A 25,382-nucleotide genomic window follows, 5' to 3' on the forward strand; every position below is an offset into this window, starting at 1 on the left:
TAATATAATGGCACTTATCACTGTGTGACTTATGAAATCAATTACTGGGTAAGAGATTGAAATCTGGGAAATAAGTTCTAGAAAATACTTTAAAATATTCCACACTCTAGGTTTAGGATTTGACTCTCTAGAGTAACATTTCAGCATGAGATTCATAGAAACTATAACTTAACTATACTATACATATGGAACTTGTCATCTTGTTCCTTGTATACTACATAGTAAATTTCTTTCTGTGGTAGCAAGTAGTAAACTTTATTTCTTAAAAATATATTTAAAGGAATTGGAATTTTATTTCCCTATAGCTAAATAGTTAAACTGAACCAAGCTAAAAATGTTTAAGAGCGTTAGTCAAGACAACATATTTCAAATCTGGGATTTACTTTTCCTGATCACAGTTAAACAATGATGGTTTTATAGGAAATACAAACAATTTCAGCACACGCCTGTTTCTTTGGAGTTTCTTTTTCATTATTACGTTAAACAACAGTGGTAGAAAACACATTTCAGAAATAAAATGTGTCTTCAATTTATTATTCCCTCTTTATTACTGATTACAGACACAGTGCTTAAAATATGGAAATAAAAATTCAAAGTCTCTGGGGTTCATTAATGTGTTTTATTTTATAATAATAACTTATTTTAAAAATACTAAAGTTTAAATCTAAATATATTAAGCGAAATAATATCATCCTAACATACCATTACCATTTTCAAAACTCATGACATAACTTGTCACTCTATTTAAATATGCTCGACATTATTAGTAATATTTTATAAATAGTATTTGTGTTAATATGTGTTAAACTTTGATTAAATGCAGGTTTCACATGGCCAAGTCAGTTACAATGATTGTAACAACTTTACTTGTGATATATTAAAGAGATTTGTTTAATTCATTATGAACATAATTATTTCATTAACAAAATAAAACTTATTGGCCAAAATTTTTAAAAATTATCAAATAACTGGCAAAATCAAGTAAGAACAACTAAAAAATACCTCTTTAGTTTGTGATACATTTACATATTTATGATTTGTTTTATGCCTGCTGTCAAAAAGCTTTTGAGGTAATATAATTTTAAAACATGCATACACAAGATAACGTAAAGAGTCAATTTTTAAAGGTGGAGAAATAATATAAAAGATATAATAGCTTAACTTTATTATTTAAATACTTAATATAATTAGAGTAATTTGATAACAAATGAGATAATGTACCCCTATCTATCCCTGTGGGTTAAGTTATAATGCTATGGGTAAGTGAATTCATAGCATTTCCAAACCTCTTTTTAAAAGAAATAGAATTTTCTGATATAAATTCCACACTGCCCATTCTGGTTATTTTCTGTCACTGGGTATATTCAAAGTTCAGTGATTAGAAGAATGAAATTGAATAAACTTACAGCCCCTTCACTTTGAAAGATCATTCAGTTGGGCATAGAGTACCTGAAGTATATATGTTGAATTTATAACCATACATCAACAGAAAGAGGACAGATCTGTTTTTACCATAAAAGAACTGCCTTCTACAGTGTTCTATCCATGTAGGGGACCTGGCAAGGGTAGGAAACAGATGGTTACAGCATAGCTTGAAGAACCACAAACATCTGGACACCAATGGCATCGATGCCAGACAACTTACGGTCACAAATTAAAAATAAGAAAAAAAATCCTTAGGCTCTTTTAGCAACTTGAGGGTTAGCCTGAATCTTTGCTTCTGGAGAAAATGATTTGTACTGGGAACAAAAGAAATGTCTAAGAAGAGAATGAGAAGAGAAGCCACAGACTGGGAGAAAATATTTGCAGTAGACAAATCTAATAAAGTACTGTTATCCAAAATATACAAAGAACTCTTATAACACAATTTAAAAAATAATTAAAAAGTAGGCAAAAGACCTGAACAGACACCTCACTAAAGAAGATATAGCGTTTTGGGAGGAGGATCATCAGGTCAGGAGTTGGAGACCAGCCTGACCAACATGGTGAAACCCAGTCTCTACTAAAAATACAAAAAACATTAGCTGGGCATGGCGGCATGCACCTGTAATTCCAGCTATTCAGGAGGCAAAGGCAGGAAAATTGCTTCAATCTGGGAAGCAGAGGTTGTAGTGAGGCAACAGAGCCAGACTCCATCTCAAAAAAAAAAAAAAAAAGAAGATGTAAAGATGTGAAATAAGAATATGGAAAGATGCCCAACGTCACAAGTCATTAGGAAACTGGATATTAAAAGAAGAAGATACCATTATATACCTACTAGAATAGCCAAAATACAAAAGAGCAACACCAAATGCTTGTTAGGATATAGGGCAACAAGAACTCTCATTCAGTGCTGGTGGGAATACAAATGTTACAGCCACTTTGGAAGACCATTTGCCAGTTAAAAAAAAAAAAAAAAAAAAAAAACTAAATGTATTATTGCCATAGAATCTAGTAATCACTTTCCTTAGTATTTACCCAAAGGAGTTGAAAACTTATATTCCATAAAAACCTGAATGTGTATGTTTATAGAAGTTTCATTCATAGATATCAAAACTTTGGAGCAGCCAAGATACCCTTTAGTAGGTGAATGGATAAATAAACTGTGGTATACCCAGACAACAGAATATTATTCAATGCTAAAAATAAATGAGCTGTCAATCCATGACAGCTTAAATGCATATTACTAAATAAAAGACACCAATCTGGAAAATCATGTACTGTATAATTCCAAGTATATGACATTCTGGAGAAGGCAAAACTATGGAGAAGATAAATGATGAGTAGTTGCTATGGTCAACATCAAGCATCTACTCTAAAGTAAACCATTTACTTAGGGTAATAATAATGTGGCAATGTAGGTTCATTGATTGCAGCAAATGTATCACTCTGGTGTGGGATGTTGATAGTGGGAGAGGCTGTACATATGTAAGGGCAAGGATACAGGGAAACTCTGTACTGTGCACTCGATTTTGCTGTGAAAAAAAAAGTAAAATCTGTCAAAGAGAGAGAAAGAACCTTTCTTTTCGAGAGAAAGGCCAACCCATAAAACTCAGAAAAAAACTAAACCCAAGATAGACATAGGTAGCCAGGAATGATAAAATTTTTGTATCTGTGTTTCAAAGTCAGGTTAGATATAGACACATTCCCATTGGCATAGGAAATATTGTTTATTCACATATAATCATGAGACTCCCTAGACCCTTTTAAACTTTTTAGACTATGACCTACCATAAGAAATACATTTTAATGGGCCGGGCGCGGTGGCTCAAGCCTGTAATCCCAGCACTTTGGGGGGCCGAGATGGGTGGATCACGAGGTCAGGAGATCGAGACCATCCTGGCTAACACGGTGAAACCCCGTCTCTACTAAAAAATATTTAAAAAACTAGCCGGGCGAGGTGGCGAGATCCAGCCACTGCACTCTAGCCTGGGCAACTCCAGAGCAAGACTCCGTCTCAGAAAAAAGAAAAAAAAAAAAAAAAAGAGAAATACATTTTACCGAGGGATCCAGTATACACAAACACACACACGTACATACACACGCAATTTAAAGAAATTCAATGCTTAATGCATGTGATACACTCTATATTTTCTTTTATTCAATATTATTTAAAAATTTGCTGAATGCAATTTAGTTAATTGATTTTTTTATAACTCTGGTTTACAAAATGTTGCCTGGAAGCTAGCCTAGTACTCATATTAGAGATTGTTTTATGATCAGTTACACAAATAATTACTGGTCCTTGGTATTCTGCAGACACAAGAATGAATAAGGGAAACTTAATTGAAAATCTTCTGTCAGCATGAGGCTTTACGGAGTGAATTCAGTTGAAGCACTAAGGGAGGTCTTATCGTTGAATTCATACATTACAAACAGGACTTTGAATATACCATCTTCCTTCTCTGGCCAGAAGCATGGCTGACAGCTATTGAATCCTAACTTTGAAGTACTTGTTTTCTAATAATTGATTTGATTAACCAGAAGAGATACTAATTCAGCCAAGGAAAGCCAAACATCATCCTCTGGACTGTCAGAAAATAATCCCACCCTACACATAGAAAGAGAGAAACCTAAGAAATGGGTTAGGCTATGGCTGTGTGAGAAAAGAGAGAGGGGCAAGAGATACAAGAGTCTGTACAAGGTGGATTGGGAAAATGTTATTTTCAGAGAAAGAGAATTTTGACAAGACTCTATCCTGTTTATGAGAGGAGTTAAGAGTAAGAAAAATAGACAAAGAGAAATTTTATAAAATATTGTTCTGCATTGGAAAAAACAACTGCTAACATTTTCATGAGAAATTAATTTAAATATTTAAATGCTTTCAATCATATTTTGGTTACCAAACTCTTATATTGTTTTGTTGCTGTTACATTGTTGGTTCTGTTGTTGTTGTTATCATTATTGTTATTTTTAAGATAACTACATGACATAATGAATCTCAAACAAAAATTGTAATTGTTAAAATCTAATAGAGTTAATTTTTCCAATGCAGTGTATTAACTGGGATTATCCTTTAACTCTTTTCTAGGTTTGAACTCACATTTTGAAGTTGCTTGATAAAGGAAGGATTTAGAATATTAGTAAGCCTAAATATAGTACGTGTATATATTCAAGGAAGCAAAACACACTTATTATAAATACATTTTAAAATATGAGTTGATTTATTTTTTTCTTTTTAGATATGCAAATCAGAGTACTAAAAACAGTATATATCAGCAAGTGAGTTATATTGAAATCTCCCAAGTTTTCCCTTTGTTGGCTGTTTTAAGTCTAACAATGACAGCTGTAATTAAATCTGAGAACCACTCAGTGACTCTTGGAAAAGATTAAGGCTCAAATCTTAAAGCAAGTAAGCAGACAGCCATGATGGTTTAAATATACTTACTCCAGGCTGGCTAACACGGTGAAATCCCGTTACTACTAAAAATACAAAAACAAATTTACTTGGGCGTGGTAGCAGGCATCTGTAGTCCCAGCTACTCAGGAGACAGAGGCAGGAGAATGGCGTGAATCCAGGAAGCAGAGCTTGCAGTGAGCCAAGATCATGCCACTGCACTCCAGCCTGGGCAACAGAGCGAGACTCTGTCTCAAAAAAAAAAAAAAAAAAAACTCTAATCTTTTAGGAGTTGATGGCATTATTAGACATATTTTACTATCAACTTCATCTAAAAGTAGACAAGGCAGAATATGGTGATCACTATTCCTTGCAGATTATATTTGACATGATGTTCCATAATTTTTTAAATACCTAGTTTTATGTATCTGTGCAGTGAATTGAAAATCTTTATCTTGTCCTTTTAATCTTATTTATGACACTATTGGATCGAGAAATTGCAGGCACTAAATTCAATATGATTCCTCATCTGTCTTTCAATTTAAAAATAACAACCAAAACAAAACACAAAGTCTGTTTTTTTTTTTTTTTTTTTAAAAAAAAAAAAAAAAAGCTTTCCCTCCGAGGACTGTCATTGCAGTCAGATCCTTGGCAGGCACAGAGCCAGCCAGATCCATCCCCATCAGTGCCCACTCTGGTGCCAAGAGAGGTACAAGAATGAAACTAGTCTCAGAGAACAGCAGACCCTCCCCCTCCCTGAGTGACCAGCCCTACTTACGGCACACATAGAACACACACAGACTTGTACCCACCAGCACCTTGCCCCCATGCTAACACTACTACCAGTGTGAACACATGCACAGTTGCCAGCAGGGCCCATATCTTCTTTCCTTCCACCCCTAGCCATTTCTGCCTCCACCATTGTGGTGAACTGTTGCATGAGGCAGAAACCCTGGCACCTGCTAGTGCCCTGCTGCAGCTGACAAGTATACACCCTGCAGCACTGCCACTGTCACTGTTGCTGGGATGTTCAAATGAGGACAGATCCTTCCACTGCACTAAGAAATGCTTTGGCTAACATTAACTATTAGAGTGTAATGACCAGTGGTCCAATAGCATCTTGCCCCCTTCCCCTCAGTGCCATGGATTCCTAACCTCAAGGAACCAGATAAAGAAGTCACAACCTGATAGAAGTCCACCAGAGGAAGAGCATGAAGTTTAAAATTGGGAGCTGAGTGTTGGCTCCCTAAAATCTTCTGGAAATGAAGCCAGCTGGCTAAATTCACCTTATACTACAATCAAGCCCTCAAAGTCATCAAATAAGATAAAAAAAAAAATCATCTACAGGTCAGGATCTTTAAAGATTGAGGAAACATCAGCCCACAAATGAGAACAAACAAATGCAAGAACTCTGACTGCTCAAAAAGTTAGTGTCTTCTTTCCTCCAAATGACCATGCCACCTAGGCATCATGGGTTCTCAATCAGGCTGAGATGGCTGAAATGACAGAAATAAAATTTGGAATATGGATAGGAACAAAGATCATTGAGGAGTATATTGAAATCCAAACCAAGGAAGCCTAAGAATCACAATGAAACAATACAGGAACTGATAGGCAAAACAGCCAGCATAGAAAAGAATATAACTAACCTGATAGAGCTGAAACACTACAAGAATTCCATACTACAGTCACAAGGATTAATAGTGAAATAGACCAAGCTAAGGAAACAGTGTCAGAGCTTGAAGACTGGCTTTCTGATATAAAACAGTGAGATAAAATTAGGAAAAAAATTTAGTGAAAAGCAACAAATAAAACCTCTAAGAAATGTGGGATTATGTAAAGAGACCAAATCTACAACTCATTTGTGTCCCTGAAAGAGAGGAGGAGGGTGTAAGCAACTTGGAAAACATATTTCAGGATATCATCCATAAAAATTTCCCCAATGTAGCTAGAGAAGCCAACATTCAAATTCAGGAAATGCAGAGAGCCCCAGTAAGACACTTTACAAGACAAAACAATCATCCCCAAGGCACATAATCATCAGATTCTCTAAGGTCAAAATGAAAGAAAAAATGTTAAAGCAGCTATAGAGTAAGGCCACATCACCTACAAAAGGAGGTGCACCAGACTAACAGTGGACCTCTCATCAGAAACCCTACAAGCTAGAAGAGATTGGGGGCCAATATTCAACATTTTTAAATAAAATGAATTCCAACTCAGAATTTCATATCTAGCCAAACTAAGCTTCATAAGTGAAGGATAAATAAAAAACTTTTCAGACATGCAAGTACTGAGGGAAATCATTACCAGCAGACCTGTCTTATAAGAGTTCCTGTGCACGGTGTGGTGGCTCATGCCTGCAATCCCAGCACTTTGGGAATCCAAGGCACGTGGATCACAAGGTCAGGAGATTGATACCATCCTAGCTAACACAATGAAATCACGTCTCTACTAAAAATGTACACACACAAAAATTAGCCAGACATGGTGGCGGGTTCCTGCAGTCTCAGCTACTTGGGAGACTGAGGCAGAAAAATGGCGTGAACCTGGGAGGTGGAGCTTGCAGTGAGCTGAGATCGTGCCACTGCACTCCAGCCTGAGCAACAGAGTGAGACTCTGTCTCAAAAAAATAAAAATAAAAAATAAAAAGAACTCCAGAAGGAAACACTAAATATATAACATAAAGAAAAACTGTTACCAGCCACTACAAAAACACATTGAAGACTGTTACACTATAATGCAACCACACAAACAAGTCTGCAAAATAACCAGTTAGCATCAGATCCATACATATCAAAACTAACATTGAATGTAAATGAGCTAAATGTCCCAATTGAAAGGCATAGAATGGCAAACTGGACAAAGAACCATGACCCACTGGTATGCTGTCTTCAAGAGCCATATCTCACATGCAATGGCACAAATGGGTTCAATATAAAGGGATGAAGAAATATCTACCAAGCAAATAAAAAAACAGAAAAAATCAAGGGTTGCAATTCTAATTTCAGACAAAACAGACTTTAAACCAACAAAGGTGAAAAAAGACAAAGAAGAACATTATATAATGGTGATGGTTTCAATTAAACAAGAAGACCAATGTATCCTAAATATTTATAAACCAACACAGGAGCACCCAGATTCATAAAGCAAGTTCTTATTGATCTTCAAGAAGACTTAGTCTCCAATGGGAGATTTTAACACCCCACTGAAAATATTAGACAGATCATCCAGGCAGAAAATTAACAGAGATATGCAGGACCTGAACCCAGGACTGGATCAAATGGACCTGACAGACATCAATAGAACTCCCCACCCAAAAGCAACAGAATATACATTCTTCTCACTGCCACATGGCACATTTTCTAAAATTGATCACATAATTGGACACAAAACACTCTTTAGCAAATGCAAACCAACTGAAATAATAACAACTACCCTCTTGGACCATAGTGTAATGAAATGAAATTAGAAATCAAGACTAAGACATTCACTCAAAACTGTACAATTACATGGAAATTGAATAACCTTCTCTTGAATGACTTTTGGATAAATAATGAAATTAAGACAGAACGTAAGAAGTTCTTTGAAACTAATTAGGGCAAAGACACAGCATGCCATAATCTCTGGGACACAGCTAAGGCTTTGTTAAAAGGAAATTTATAGCACTAAATGCCCATAATATGGTTTGACTGTGTCCCTACCCAAATCACATCTTGAATTGTAGTGCCCGCTATTTTCATATGTTGTGGAAGGGACCTGGTGGGAGGTAATTGAATCACAGGGGCAGGTCTTTCTTGTGCTGTTCTCATGATAGTGAATAAGTCTCACGGGATTTGATGGTTTTATAAAGGGGAGTTTCCCTGCACAAATGCTCTCTCTTGTTTGCCACCATGTAAGATGTGCCTTTCACCTTCCACCATGATTGTGAGGCCTCCCCGGCCACATGGAACTGTGAGTTCATTAAATCTGTTTATATTTATAAATTACCCAGTCTTCAGTATGTCTTTATCAGCAGCATGAGAACAAATTAATACAGTTAATTGGTACTGGTAGAGTGGGGTGCTGCTGTAAAGATATCTGAAAATGTGGAAGTAACTTTGGAACTGGTTAACAGGCAGAGGTTGAACAGTTTGGAGGGCTCAGAAGAAGACAGGAAAATGTGGGAAAGTTTGGATCTTCCTAGAGACTTGTTGAATGGCTTTGACCAAAATGCTGACAGTGATATGGACAAAGAAATCTGGGCTGAGTTGGTCTCAGATGGAAATAAGGAACTTTTTGGGAATTGGAGTAAACATGACTCCTTCTATATTTCAGCAAAGAGAGTAGAGGCATTTTGCCCCTGCCCTAGAAATTCATGGAACTTTGAACTTGGGGAGATGATTTAGAATACCTGGTTGAAAAAATTTCTAAGCAGCAAAGCATTCAAGAGGTGACTTAGATGCTGTTAAAAGCATTCAGTTTTAAAAGGAGAACAGAGCATAAAAGTTTGGAAAATTTGCAGTCTGACAATGCAATAGAAAAAAAAATCCATTTTCTGAGAAGAAATTTAGACTAGCTGCAAAAAATTGCATAAGTAATGAGAAGCCAAATTTTAATTGCCAAGACAATGGGGAAAATGTCTCCAGGGCACGTCAGAGACCATTGTGGCCGTCCCTCCCATCACAGGCTTGGAGTCCTAGGAGGATAAAATGGTTTCTTGGGCCAGGTCCAGGGTCTCCTGCTTTTTGCAGCCTAGGGCTTTGGTGCCCTTTGTCCCAGCTGCTCTAGCCATGTCTGACAGGAGTCGAATTACAACTCAGGTCATGGCTTCAGATGGTGAAAGCCCAAAGACATGGAAGGACCCATGTGGTCTTGAGCCTGAAGGTGCACAGAAGTCAAGAATTGAGGTTTGGGAACCACCACTTAGATTTCAGAGGATGTATGGAAACACCCAGATGTCCAGGCAGAAATTTGCTGCAGGAGTGGGGCCCTCACGGAGAGCCTCTGCTAGGACTGTGCAAAACGGAAATGTGGGGTTGAAACCCACACACAGAGGCCCTGCTGGGGCACTGCCTATTGGAGCCATGAGAAGACATCCATCATCCTCTAGCCCCCAGAATGGTAGATCCACTGACAGCATGCACCGTGTGCTTGGAAAAGCCACAGATAATCAATGCCTGCCCATGAAAGTAGCCAGAAGGGAGGCTGTACCCTACAAAGTCACAGAGGCAGAGGTGTCCAAGACCATGGGAACCCACCTCTTGCATCAGTGTGACCTAGATGTGAGATGTGGAGTCAAAGGAGATAATTTTGGAGCTTTAAGATTTGACTGTTCCACTGTATGTTGGACTTGCATGGGGCCTGTAGCCCTTTGTTTTAGTGAATTTCTCCCATTTGAAATGGTTGTATTTACCCAATGCCTGTACCCCCATTGTAAATAGGAAGTAACTAACTTGCTTTTGATTTTGCAAGCTCATAGGCAGAAAGGAGTTGCCTTGTCTCAGATAAGACTTTGGGCTGTAATCATTTGAGTTAATGCTGAAATGTGTTAAGACTTTGAGAGACTATTGGAAAGGCATGATTGGTTTTGAAATGTGAGGGCATGAGATTTGGGAGAGGCTGGGAGCAGAATGATATGGTTCAGCTCTGTTCCCACCCAAATGTCATCTTGAATTGTGGCTCCCACTATTTCCATTTGTCATGGGAAGGACCTTGTGGAAGGTAATTGAATCATGAGGTGGGTTTTTTTTAGTACTCTTCTTATGATAGTGAATAAGTCTCACAAGATCAGATGATTTTATAAAGGGGCGTTTTCCTGCACAAGTGCTGTCTTTTGTCTGCCACCATGTAAGGTGTGTCTTTTACCTTCTGCCATGATTATGAGACCTTCCCACCTGCGTGGAACTGTGAGTCCAGTAAACCTGTTTTTATTTATAAATTACCCAGTCTTAGGTATGTCTTTATCAGCAACATTAGAACAGACTAATACAGCCCACATCATAAATTTAGAAAAGTCTCAATTTAACAATCAAACATTACCACTAAAAGTACTGGAGAACCAAGAGCAAAACAACCCCAAAGTTAGTAGAAGACAAGAAATAACCAAAATCAGAGTTGAAGTGAAGGAGATTGAAACACAAAAATCTATACAGAAGATCAACAAATCCAAGAGTTGTTTTTTAAAAAAATACTAATAAAATGGATACACTGGACTAATAAAGAAAAGAAAGAAAATCCAAGTAAATAAAGTTAGAAACAACAAAGGAAATACTACCACTGATCCCACAGAAATACAAATAACTATCAGAGAATATTATGAACACTCTCTTAACATAAACTAGAAAACTAGAAGAAATGGATGAATTCCTGGACACACACACATGCTCCCAAGACTGAGCCAGAGAGAAATTGAATTCCTGAACAGATCAATAACAAGCTCCAAAATTGAATCTGTAAGAAATAACCTACCAACTGAACAAAGTCCAGGACAGACAGATTCACAGCCTAATTCCACCAGGTGTACAAAGAGAGCTGATATATTTCTACTAAAGCTATTCCCAAAATTGGAGAAGGGTAGACTCCTCCTTAACACATTCTATGAGGTCAGCATCATCCTGATACCAACAACTATCAGAGATGTAACCAAATAAAAGAAAACTTCAGATCAATACTCTTGATGAACATAAATTAAAAAATCCTCAAAAAAATACTAGCAAACAGAATTCAGCAGCACATCAAAAACCTTATCCACCACAATTAAGTAATCTTTATCCCTGTGATGCAAGGAAGGTTCAATGTACACAAATCAATAAATGTGATTAATCACATATAGAACTAAAGATAAAACCACATGATGATCCCAAAAGATGCAAAAAAATCCCTTTGATAAAATTCAATACCAATTCATGTTAAAAACTCTCAATAACTAGCTATTGAAGGAACACACTTCAAAATAATAAGAGCCATGCATGACAAACCCACAGGCAACATCACACTGAACTGGCAAAAGCTGGAAGCATTCCCCTTGAAATCCATCACAAGACCAGCACAAGAGAGCACAGGACATCTCTCACCAATCCTATTCAACATAGTATTGGAAATCTTGGCCAGAGTAATGAGGCAAGAAAAAGAAATAGATGCATCCAAATAGGAAGAGAGAAAGTCAAACTTTCCCTGATTTCAGACATCATCTTATATCTAGAAAACTCTATAGTCTCAGTCCAAACATTCCTTAAGCTGATAAAGAACTTCAGCAAAATGTCAAGATACAAAATCAATATGCAAAAATCACTAGCAGTCCTATACATCAACAAAATCAAGCTGACAGCCAAATCAAAAATGCACTCCCATTCACAATAGGCACAAAAAGAGTAAAGTATCTAGGAATACAATTAACCAAGGAAGTAAACAATCTCTACAACTAGTACTACAAAAAACTGCTCAAAGAAGTAAGAGCTGCAACAAACAAATAGAAATATAGCCCACATTCCATGCTCATGGATAGGAAGAATCAATATTGTTACAATGGCCATACTGCCCAAAGCAATTTATAGATTCAATGCTATTTCTATTCATCTATCAATGACATTTTTCTCAGAACTAGAAAAATCTATTTTGCAATTAATATGGAGCCATGAAGCCAACAAAGAGCCCAAATAGCCAAGGCAATCCTATGCAAAAAAAATAAAAAGAAGTTGGAGGCATCATACTACCCAACTTCAAACTATACTACAGGGCTATAGTAACCAAAACAGCATAGTACAGTTACAAAAATCGACCCATAGACCAGTGGAACATAATGGAGAGCCCAGAAATAATGCCACACACCTACAGCTATCTGATCTTCAAGTTAACAAAAACAAACAATAGGGAAATGACTCCCTATACAATAAATTGTGCTGAGATAGCTGGCTAGCCATATGTAGATGACTGAAACTGGACCCCTTCCTTACATTATATACAAAAATTACCTGAAGATGAATAAATGTAAAGTGCAAAACTATACAAACCCTGGAAAACACCTAGGCAATGCTGGTCTGGTTGCAGGAACAGGAAAAGATTTCATGAAGAAGATATCAAAGAAAATTGCAACAAAAGCAAGAATTGATAAATGGAATCTATTAATAATTAAGCTAAAGATCTTCTGCAAAACTAAAGAAGATACCAACCAAGTAAACAGGCAGAATGGGACAAAAATTTTGCAAACTATGCATCTGAGAAATGTCTAATATCCAATATCTATAAGGAACTTAAAGAAATTTATGAGCAAAACACAAGCAACCCCATTAAAATGTGGGCAAAGGACATGAACAGGCACTTTTCAAAAGAAGACATACATGCAGCCAAGAAGCATATGAAAAATGCTTCTTATCGGGGTGGCTTGGTAAATACACTTTACCCTTCTCTGCTCATTTTCTAGCATTGGATGAGCCTAAAATAGCAGTAATCAAAAAGGGAATAAATTAGAGCAAGAAAATAAAGATTAAAAAAAATCACTCCAAGTTTCCACATTAAAGATTATCTGACCTGAAATAGGTTAGAGAGTTGACAAAAGAAGTTTTAATTGAATGAAAGTTTTCAATTTAAAATTGAAATGAACATTCCACTAAGTGACTGAAAAACCTACATGAAAAGATTCAGGAGGCAGAAGGAAAAGTCCGCAAATAAATATTCAGGGAGAGTAGTTCAAAAGAAAGAGGTAACTTTTCTTCACTTTTCACTGGTCCATTTGTCAATAAAGTGTCTGCTTGAGAGAGACTCACCTAAGATCCTCTAAGAACCTAAACCGAACATTAAAGATGTGTCCCAGGTTCATCAAGGACTCCTAGACATAAAAATGGAACCATGAGCTGCTAGAGTAAAATTACTACTATGAGGGAGTTGCAACCTGTTGAGAGTATTTATAAGTAGCAAACGGAAGAATGAGATTTACTTAAGGCTAATTTGGGTTTACAGGAATAGAAGGGGACAGATGTAACAGAAAGTTAAGTATGATTTTGTTGTCTCAGAGTTTGATCAAAGACCTCAAAAGTCAAATATGCTCCTATCTTACCAAAAAAAAAAAGGTTGATTACATTTAAAGACATCTAAACTATTGTTATACTCTGGCAAATCACACACCTGCAGGGTACAATATAGAAGAAATTGAGGAGGTTGTAACTGCACATCGTTTCTTGGAGAGAGCTGTCAGTGTGCTATGTGAGTTAACTCTCCTTCTGGCTCTGTTCCCTCTCACATGTATCTCAGAAAGAAGGTTCTGAGAAAGTCATTTAGAGAGTTTTATGTTCCCTGAGTTTGAGAGACTGAAAAGTCTAAAAGTAAGTAGCTGGATCTGGCCGAATTTTCTTTATCGGCAGAGCAAGCAACTGAGCCTTCACTGGTATCCTACTCTTTCTACATTTGCCAAGCAAAGGTGGTATGCCTGTTGTATAAGAAGAATGTGAGCATCTTGAGAAAACTTTCTGAATGGGGGAGGTCAACCAAAAAAAGGACAGTATATCTTCAGAAGACAGAAAGATAAGGAGGAATTCTCAAGCAGCCAGCTCAAGGAGTCAGCTCCCATGAAAGGGACATATATGTGATAGCTGCCTAGGAAATAGAGGATCTTCAAAAAACTCATCAAGCAAAGTGTCCTACTGGAGAAAAAGACAGCAGTTGTGAATCTCTGGAACCGGCATTCATAAGACAGACATACGATTGTACCCAGTTGTACCATTTACCACTGTTCATTACCAACTCCCCAAACATGGAAATGACCCCAAATAGCATCTAGCCAGTGGACAGTATAGAGAGTAAAGAGAAGCCTATCATGCCTCCTCCCTATAGCAGGGTTTCCATTCTGAGATAGACTTAAACTCTGAAAATAGAGTAATATAAAATCATAAGAAGTTTAAAAAAAAATTAGCTGCATATGGTGGCATGCACCTATAGTCCCCGCTACTCAGGAAGCTGAGATAGGAGAATGGCCTGAGCCTAGGAAGCTGAGGCTGCAGTGAAGTTTCATTATGCCAATACACTCCATGCAACCTAGGTGACAGAGCAAGATCCTGTCCAAAAACAAAACAAGAAGTTTCAAAGTTTGGTTAAGATTTGGACTTGTGTGACCTAGAAAAAGAGACCATTTTTTCAAATTACCTGATAATGAAGTGAGGAAATTTTATTGCCTGAAATTTTCTGAAAGAACTATGGGTTCTGCCTAGGGTTTTGTCTAGAGGTGAAGAGACAATGGGTACAAAGGGTGGGTTTGCAAGGATAGTGGATAAGAAAAAAAAAGTTTTTCCTGCCTGCTCTCAAGTCCAGACATGTATAATGAGCCCTGTATGTTATGAAATATTAGCAAATTTAGGCCCTACGCTCACACATATTATAGATCTGGGGCTCTCAGTGTCCTGGGAAACTTTTTTTTTTTTTTTTTTTTTTTGTATTTAAGACACTTTAAGCCAAGTACCCAAGCCAGTTTTCTTGGGGGACGGAGCTTTGTAGATGTTGATTTCACACACAAAGTTTATTCTTGTTGTTTGGTAGTAAGCTTGTCCTACCTAAGTTTATATTTGAAAATAAATGAGGTTTATTTAATGAGAATAAATGAGATTTATTTTCAAATATAAACTTAGGTGCACAGTTAATTTGCTCAAATGTATCCTGTTAAAAAAGGACAGATTTTTATTCAACCTAGATAAATAAATATATTACCATGAAAAATAATGAGACTCAGTAAAAGTATGTATTTCTGAATTCTAAGGACAGAGAGAGAATCAAATACCAGTTAAAAACAAATCTCTGAGCCCTTCCCCCAAATAATGCAATTTGTGAATACTAATATTAATACTTTAAAAAATACACTTAATCTAGGAGGTGTTACTATTTGATTTGACACTTCTCGTGTAGCTCTTACAATGATATTGAGCTAATTAAAAAATAAGGAGTCGGCCAAACAAACCTAGTTATTGCTAGACTCCATTTCCAGTTTAATAGATAAAATTCATCTTTGTGATTTTCTTGGTGTCCTTTGGGAAGGCTCAAAGATAGTTTTAGCTGTGAGAGATAACATGAAATTTTTATTTTAGTTTAGTTTTAATTTAGAATCTTATCTTAGGAAGCTAAAAGAAAGAGTTGTCAAGAAGATTTGGTCATTTAATAAAGACAGGGTCACAGGCACCTGAGAAACTATACTTGTGTACCTATTTAATCAAAGTGATAAAATGTTTTACAGTTAACATAGAAGAAAGCATTATTAGAAAGAATTCTCATCTTCCACAAAGGAGAAACCTGCATTCTTTGTGTTTTTGTGTGTTGCTTTTGTTATCATTTAAAGTAATAAAAAAATGTGATAAAGTTAACGCAAAGCAGGGAGAATTATTCTAGAGAGAACTGAAACTTCATGTCTATCTAGACAAATTACACAGAAACAATTTTTTGTTCCTATTCCATGTTGAAAACTCTAATACTAATTTGTTACTTTGATACAGAAAGTATCAAATATAATTATTTTATTATTTTCAATTGCAGAAACATGGAACCAGTCCAAATGTCCATCAACCAACAAGTAAAGAAAATGTGGTATGTATATATAAGTGTGTGCGTGTGTGTGTGTGTGTGTGTGTGTGTGTGTATACATATCATGGAATACTGTTCAGCCATAAAAAGGAACAGAATAATGGCATTTGCAGTAACCTGGATGGTTGGAGACCATTATTTTAAGTGAAGTAACTCGGGAATGAAAATCCAACTATTGAATGTTCTCACTTATAAGTGGGAGCTAAGCGATGCAGAGGCCAAGGCATAAGAATATAAAATAACAACTTATATTTACAGCATAGAAATAGAAGATAATTTTTTTAACCTTAATAAATTCTTTAGTGTTGATTTCTAAGATTTTTGGTGCACCTGTCACCCAAGCGGTGTACACTGTACCCAAGGAATAGTCTTTTATTCCTCACTTGCCTCCTGCTCTTCCCTCCAAGACCCCAAAGTTTATTATATTATTCTTGTGCTTTGGCATCTGCATAGCTTAGCTCACATTTATAAGTGAGAACATTCAATATTTGGACTTCCATTTCTGAGTTACTTCACTTAGAATAATGGTCTCCAACTCCATCCAGGTTGCTGCGAATGCCATTATTTTGTTGCTTTTTATGGCTGAGCAGTATTCCATGGTATGGACACACACACACACACACTTATATATACATACCACATTTTCTTTATTTATTCGTTGGTTGATGGGCATTTAAGCTAGTTCCATCAGGAAGGAGAAACACATATGATAATGATATTGTTCATTTATTATCATACCAATATTATTAGAAAAGAGAAAGGAAAAAGAAGTCTATTTTAGGGGACAGCACATAAATTTTAGGGGACAGTGAGAACATTAACAAATCCCTAAGAGTCTTTTTAATATAATGACTTCTTTTCCTCGGGTAAATACCCAGTAGTAGGGCTCTTGGATGAAATGGTAGCTCAACATTTAGTTCTTAAAGGAATATCCATATTGTTTTACATAGTAGTTGTACTAGTTTACATTTCCACCAACAGTGTATAAATGTTCCTTTTTCACCATATCCATGCCAACATCTATTTTCTTTTTTATTTTTAAATTATGGTCATTCTTGCAGGAGTAAGGTGGTATCTCGTTGTGGTTTTGATTTGCATTCCCTTGATAATTACTGATGTTGAGTATTTTTTCATATTTGTTGACCATTTGTAAATATTCCTTTGAGAACTGTCTATTCAAGTCCTTTGACCACTTTTGGATGAAATTATTTGTTTGTTTGTTTCCTACTGATTTGTTTGAGTTCCTCATAGATTCTGGATATTAAAGCATTGTGGGATGAATACCTTGCAATTTTTTTTTCCATTCTGCAGGTTGTATGTTTACTCTTCTGATTATTTCTTTTGCTGTGAATACGCTTTTTAGTTAAATTAAGTTCAATCTGTTTTTCATTGTTTTTGTTGTGTTTGCTTTTGAGTTCCTGGTCATGAATTCTTTGCCTAAACAAACATCTAGAAGAGTTTTTTCAATGTTATCTTCTAGAATTTTTGGGTTTCATGTCTTAGATGTAAGTCTTTGATCCATCTTGCATTGATTTTTGTATAAGGTGAAAGATGAGGATCCAGTTTCATTCTTCTATGTGTGGCTTGCCAATTATCCCAGAACCATTTGTTGAACAGGGTTTCTTTTCCCCACTTTATGTTTTTGTTTGCTTCATCAAAGATGTGTTAGCTGTAAATATTTGGTCTTGTTTCTCGGTTCTCTATTCTGTTCCATTGATTTACATGCCTATTTTGAAATGAGCAACATACTGTTTTGGTAACTGTAGCCTTATAGTATAGTATGAAGTTGGATAATATGATGCCTCCAGATTTGTTCTTTTTGTTTATCTTGCTTTGGCTATGTGGGCTCTTTTTAGGTTTTATATGAATTTTAAGATTGTTTTCTCCAGTTCTGTGAAGAATGATTATGGTATTTTGATGGAAATTGCATTGAATCTGTATATTGCTTTCGGCAGTACGGTCATTTTCATCCATTTTCATAGGATGTGTTTACATTTGTTGGTGTCATTGATGATTTATTTCAGTAGTGTTTTGTAGTTTTACTTGTAGAGATCTTTCACCTCATTTGTTAGATATATTCCTAAATGTTTTTGTCCCGTTTTGTTTTGATTTTTGCAGCTGTTGTAAAAGAGATTGAGTTCTTAATTGGATTCTCAGCTTGGTCATTGTTAGTGTATAGCAGTGCTACTGATTAGTGTATATTGATTTTGTATCCTGAAACTTTACTGCATTTATTCGTTAGATCTTGGAGCTTTTTGAAAGAGTCTTTAGGGTTTTCTGTGTATGGGATCATTTCATTGTCAAGCGGCAACAGCTTAACTCCGTCTTTACTGATTTGGGTGCCTCGCATTTATTTCTCTTGTCTGATCGCTCTGTCTAGGATTTCTGATACTATGTTAAATAGAAGTGGTGAAAGTAGGCATCTTTGTCTTGTTACAATTCTCATGAGGAATGCTTTCCACTTTTCCCTGTTCAGTATAATGTTGACTGTGGGTTTGCCATAGATAGCTTTTATTACCTTAAAATATCTCCCTTCTATGGCAGTTTTGCTGAGGATTTTAACCATAAAGTGATGCTGGATTTTGTCAAATGCTTTCTCTGCATCTATTGAGAAGATCATAAGGTTTTTGCTTTTAATTCTGTTTATTTGATGTATCATATCCATTTACTTGTGTTTGTTAAATCATCTCTGTTTATAGGTTACCTGAGGCTTTGCCTCACAACTCTTAAGATTCTTTCCTTCATCTTGACTTTAGATATTTTGATAACTGATGAATGTCCCAGGTGTTCTTTGAGCTTCTTGTATTGAGATGCCTAGATCTCTAGCAAGGACAGCATAGTTTCCCTTGATTATTCCCTGAAATATGTTTTCAAAACTTTTAGATGTCTCTTCTTCCTCTGGAACAACAATTATTCTTAGGTTTGGTCATTTGACATAATCCCACATTTCTTTGAGGCTTTATTTGTTTTGATACCTTTTCTTTTTCTTTTTCTGATTGGGTTTATTAAAAAGCTTTGTCTTCAAGCTCTGTAGTTCTTTCTTCTACTTGTTCTAGTCTATTGTTGAAAGTTTCCAGTGCATTTTGTATTTCTCTAAGTGTGTCCTTCATTTCCATAAGTTGTGATTGTGTTTATGATATTTATTTCTCTTGAGCATTTTTTATCTATATCTTGTTTTTTTTTTTTTTTTTGGAATTTATTTTCATTGCTTTTCACCTTTCTCTGTATCTCCTTGAGTAGCTTAATAATTAACCTTCTGAATTCTTTAACTGGTCATTCAGAGATTTATTCTAGATTTAGATCAATTGTTGGAGAGACAGTGTCATCTTTTTGGGTGTTATAGAACCCTGTTTTGTCATATTACCAGAATTACTTTTCTGATTTCCTCTTAGTTGAGTAAACTATTTCAGTGAAGAGGTCTGGAACTCAAGATCTGCTGTTCAGATTATTTTGTCTCAAGGAGTGACTCCTTGATGTGCTGCTCTCCTCCTTCCCCTAGTGATATGGTTTTGTGCTGTGTCCCCACCTAAATTTCATCTCAAATTGTAATCCCTATGTGTCAATGGAGTGACCTGGTGGGAGGTGATTTGATCATAAGGGCAGTCTCCACTGTGTTGTTCTCGTGATAGTGTGGTGGTTCTCATGAGATCTGATGGCTTAAAAGTGGCAGTTTCCACTGCATGCTCACTCTCTTCCACCATCATTTAAGACGTGCCTTGCTTTTCCTTCATCTTGTGCCATAATTGTAAGCTTCCTGAGGCCTCTGCAGCCATGTGGAACTGTGAGTCAGTTAAACCTCTTGTCTTCATAAATTACCCAGTCCTAGGTAGTATCCTTATACCAGTATGAAAACAGACTAACATAGAAAATTGTTACCAGGAGTGGGGCATTGCTATAAAGATAACCTGAAAATGTGGAAGCAACTTTGGAACTGGGTAATGGGCAGAAGTTGAAACAGTTTGAGAGTTCAGAAGAAGACAGAAAGATTTGGGAACATTTGGAACTTCCTAGAGACTTGTTGAAAGGTTTTGGCCAAAATGCTGATAATAATGTGGACAATGAAGTGCAGGCTGAGGTGGTCTCAGGCGAAGATGAGGAACTTATTGGGAAGTAGAGCAAAGGGTTAGGCGGGTCTGGGCTAAGATTCTCTTTATGTGGGGTTTCTCATGGCCACCATGGGGGGTTGAGGTGGTGGTTCTCGGGCCAATGGGGTAATGTTCCAGAGGGGATTGTGGCTGCCTCTGCTGTGTTAAATAGTTCACCAGAGAAGTAGGGGATAGTTGTAACAAAAGGCCTCACCCAGACCCTAGGCAGTTGGTGAGGCAGGTCTCGCTCCCACAGTATCCCTCTCAGACCTTGCCTCAGGCTGTAAGCTTCCCCACTGAGAAAGCAAGCATGGCTTTCAGAACTTGTTCCTCTCCATCTTCCCACATGTCATTATTGGCTTCTGTGTTCATATCTGCAGCAGTTCCCATTCACCCCCCAGATTCTGCTCAAGATAATTAGTGCCCAGTAAAAATTATTATAAATTTCAGTTGAAAGCTTCTTTCATTCTGTGACCCCTCCCTAAAACCACTTACTGCCTTGCCCCAAGGCCCTGTGAGATAGAGTCAGGGATGGCTTCCCTGGGCTCAAGCTGGAGACTGAGTGCCTACAAGGCTCTTCCAACTGCCTCTTCTACTTTTATATTCAATGTGGCTCCCTACATCAGTTTCAGCTCTAGATAAGGTTAAATTATTCTCCTGTGATCTTGGTTTTCAGATTCCTCAGGGATGTCTCTGGAGACAGGTTTTGCCCTCTCACACTTTGGGAACTCACATTATTTTGCCTGTTTAATGGAATTTGGAGTGGTGTGCTGCTTCTTTCAAAGGATCTGTGAATTCTTTTGGTTTTCCTGGTATGTTTCTGTGGTGGTTTTTGGAGCCAAAGTTCACAGTGTGAGTCTCCACATACTGTTCTTTCCATCCAAGTGGGAGCTGTATGTTAGCCCTCTCTCCTATCTGCCATCTTTCTCAGATGATGATCTAGAAATTTTTTTTTTTTTTTTTTTTTTTTTGAGACGGAGTCTCGCTCTGCGCCCAGGCTGGAGTGCAGTGGCCGAATCTCAGCTCACTGCAAGCTCTGCCTCCCAGGTTCATGTCATTCTCCTGCCTCAGCCTCCGGAGTAGCTGGGACTACAGGCACCCACCATCTCGCCTGCCTAGTTTTCTGTATTTTTTAGTAGAGACGGGGTTTCACCGGGTTAGCCAGGATGGTCTTGATCTCCTGACCTCGTGATCCACCCGACTCGGCCTCCCAAAGTGCTGGGATTACAGGCTTGAGCCACCATGCCCGGCTATCTAGAAATTTTTTAATGTTATCTTCTGTATCCTAAAGTTTTTCTCTGTCTCCTAATGTCACTTATTCCATTTTGCATTTTTATTCTTCACATTAATTTTATTGATTTTTTTCCCTCGTATCTAATGTTTCTTGATTCTTTATTTACATTATGTTTAAAATGTCTTGACTTGTACATGGGACTAGCAATGTTTTTTGTAGTGACATTAGGACCTCTCTCTTTAATAGACCTCACTTTTGCATGGGATGACTGACTATATGTTCTGTATCAGTGGATCATACATTTTTGATAATCAGGTTTTCTATAGAATGTATGGACAGCGAATGGGAAATTAAGTTGGTGGCTCCAAGCATTTCCAAAGTCAAGTGGATTTGTGAGATGATATGCTTCAATACTATACGGGAGGAAATAGTCTTTTTCTCTTCCCATCCTAGGTTCCTGGTGAAAGCCTGTTAAAAAAAAAAAAGACCATGAGATCTGCAGAAAGATAAAGAAAAGGAAAAAAAAAAAGAGGAAAAAAGGGAGAGCTTTATCTTCTTAAACAAAAAAAGGAAGAAAATAAAACAACTGCAGATTGGGGAGATGCAACCTGTGATGTAAAACAAAAGCAGCCAGGTGGTGGGTTGTTTTGAGAGTTAGTGATTATAGAGGCAATAATAGCAGGGGATGGGAATCAGGGAAATGAGAAATAGAAACAGAGTCTTGATTGAATGACTGTGTAGCCCTAAATTACCCATCACTCTTAACTGGTTGGTTTCAAGTGGTTGATGAATTGGCACCAGGTAGTTTGTTGGTAGTCAGTAGTGGAATGTCCAGCTACAGTCTATTTCAGTACTGACAAGAGGAACTGGTCTGGCTTGATTGTAGGAAAAAACAAACAAACAAACAAACAAAGTTCTGTGACGCTTCTACAATAACTTTCTGAGAACACAGAGAATGCTCCCTGACCCAGCCATGGATACCTTATTCTATTTTAACTTTGAGCACCTCAGTTAGTCACAGAGAGTCCATTCTACCTGAAAGGGGCATATTTTAATGGCCCTGAGGCCACCTTTACAAAATTATGACACTTAGAGAAATCTGACACAGTTCACTTAATCTTGCTTCTGATTTCCAAGCTATCCTTATTCTTTCCTGGGCATAGGCCAAATCAACTTTGAGGCACATTTAGTTTCTTGTTTAACTTGAAAGCAAGGATGATAAGAGTCCCTCTCTAAAACTAACCTCTTTTTTGCTCAGGGACCAAAACCACATATGTAAACCTAACAGAAGGCCACAAGAATAGGGCTGTGGGTGGGGCAAGAATTCTGCTAGGATGTAGGTGCAGTTTCTATAGTCCTTTAATGCTCAGGAGTCATATGACCAGAAGTCACAAGATTTATGACTTCCCCAATTGCTCCTACAGATAACATCACTTTTACAAAACCTAAGACTGGTCTTTTTTGAGATGTTTTTCAGACTCACCCATCAAGAATTGTGACTCATAACTCAACTGGTTCTATGGGCTGCAGAGGCAGACCCAGTGCATGAGGACTATTTTCCACACCTCTAAATTTTATCCCCTACCAATCAGGAGTATCCATTCTTTAGCTCCCATCCACCAAATTATTTATAAAATCCCTAACCTCTGAGCCTTCAGAGAGACTGATTTGAGTGGTAAGTTCAGTAATCCAAAATGAGCCAGCCTTGCATCAATTTGACTCTTTCTCTACTGCAATGCTGTCATCTCAGTGGATTAATTTTGTCTGTGCAGAAGGCAGGAAGAACCTATCAAGTGATGATAGCCCCTGTAACAAAAGATGGATTAACATGAGAAAAGTATACATATTTATTTAATATAAGTTTTACATGAGAGGAGAACCTTCATAAAGAAATGAAGACTCCCAAAGAAACAGTTAAACAGAAGTATTTTTCATAGTAGGTTTGATAAAGAGTGAAGAGTCATGAGATATATGATAGGACAAAAGGCTTTATCTCATAAAGGGACAGATATATCTTTTCCCCCCATGTCAGGTTCATGGCTATGGTCCCTTTAACAAAAGACAAATTAACAAGAGAAAAACAACATACATTTTTTTTTCTCTTTTTTAGACAGGATCTGTCTCTGTCACCCAGGATGGAGTGCAATGGTGTCATCTTGGCTCACTGCAACATCTGCCTCCCTGGGCTCAAGCCATCCTCTCATCTTGGCCTGCCTAGTAGCTTGAACTCCTGAGCTCAAGAAATCCACTTGCCTTGGCCTCCCAAGGTTCTGGGATTACAGGCATCAACCACTGTGCCTGGACTTGAAGACATACAAATTTATTAAGTGTAAATTTTATGTGACATAGGAGCCTTAATAAAGAAATAAAGACCTAAAGAAACAGGTAAATGTGTATTTTTATACTTAGTTTGATGAAGAGTGAATAGTCATGGAGAAATATGATTGGAAAACACAAGTGTACAATCTCATGGCAACAAACTGGGGGGAATTTAGCAAGGCCTGTCTGTTCAGATGTTTCTTTGTGTTTCTGTGTCTTCAGGGATATGAATGTTCCTGTTCCTTTCCTCCAGGTTTAGGGAGGACATTTATCTTATGAAGATCTTATAGCCTGCCAGGGGAGAAAAGTGGTAGAAGGTCAAAGACTAAACTTTCTGGGTTTTATTAATTGCTTTAGGAAAGAAGGGCAAGAGGAAGTTGAGAGTGACTTTTCTGCTTCTGCTGTTTCCTCAAATGCCAAGTTCCCATAATTTGTAGTAGTGTTTCCTAAACTTTATCAATCAAATGATAATAACCTGGGGGAAACTCAGTGCTGAAGCTCAGAAAATGATTCCCCATAGTCTTGCACTTTGGCATGCTGAGCATTTCACATTAAAGGAAATTTAAAAGGCCTTAGAAACAGCCTCAGAATCAAGGATCTTCTGATCTTCTATTTTTCTCTCCAGACACAGAGGGGAAATCTCTCTCTAAAGTTCCCTTACCTGAAGCTCTTCCTTAAGTAATACAATTGCCTTCGATCACTTCCTTGAGATTCTATTAGCCAGGAAAGATAAAACACATATCACAGAAAGGAAGACTGAGAAAAGTCACCACACCTATATAGATTTTGTCAGATGCTATAATCTATTCTTCCGTCCATTCAACTTCTAGAGAGAATTATTTACACATTATTGTCTCCTTTTGGACCCAATCGATTCCCTTGAAAATAATTTACTATCTCCTAAAAATTGCCTACATCCTCCATTTTCCTCTCCTCTATAAAGAGGGGATTTGAGCCTCATCTGGCCCTTCTTTGATTCTCGTATTTTATATGGCTCCCACGCACATTTGTACATTAACAACGTTGTATGCTTTTTCTCCTGTTACTCTATTGTCAGATTATTTCCGCAGAATCTAGCCTTTAGAGAGGAAGGGAAAGTTTTCTATTGTTCCTACAGCAACAAGGACTGTTATTCAGATTCTTCTCTGTGACCTTTTGTCTTCAGATAGAAGAATGTTCCTTTTCCTTGGGTACAGGGAGATCACCTCTCATATGAGTATCTTATGACTACTTCAGGGGAAATTCAAAAAATTCTTTCTAGGTTTTGTGATCTTCTTCAGGGGAGAAGGGAAGGGGTGGGGTGGAATAAGGTAAAAGAGATTTGCTTCTGTGGTTTTCCCAGATGTTTTCAACTCAAAATACTAACTATGCCAAGGTGCTATATGTTAATTTT

The 25,382-nt window shown here is 37.1% G+C and overlaps 1 long non-coding RNA gene across 1 annotated transcript in view; it reads left to right on the forward strand.

The window, feature by feature from the left end:
• Nucleotides 1-24,060, forward strand: part of LOC106997013 (uncharacterized) — a 221,925-nt gene extending 197,865 nt beyond the window's left edge. Inside the window, exon 5 of the long non-coding RNA XR_013414547.1 lies at nt 23,781-24,060. This is a non-coding gene — a long non-coding RNA (uncharacterized LOC106997013). The remainder of the gene's footprint in view (nt 1-23,780) is intronic.
• The last annotated feature ends 1,322 nt before the right edge of the window (nt 24,061-25,382 follow it).

Source organism: Macaca mulatta, chromosome 2 (genome assembly GCF_049350105.2).
Source record: "Macaca mulatta isolate MMU2019108-1 chromosome 2, T2T-MMU8v2.0, whole genome shotgun sequence".
In the NCBI taxonomy this organism is placed as follows: Eukaryota; Metazoa; Chordata; class Mammalia; order Primates; family Cercopithecidae; genus Macaca; species Macaca mulatta.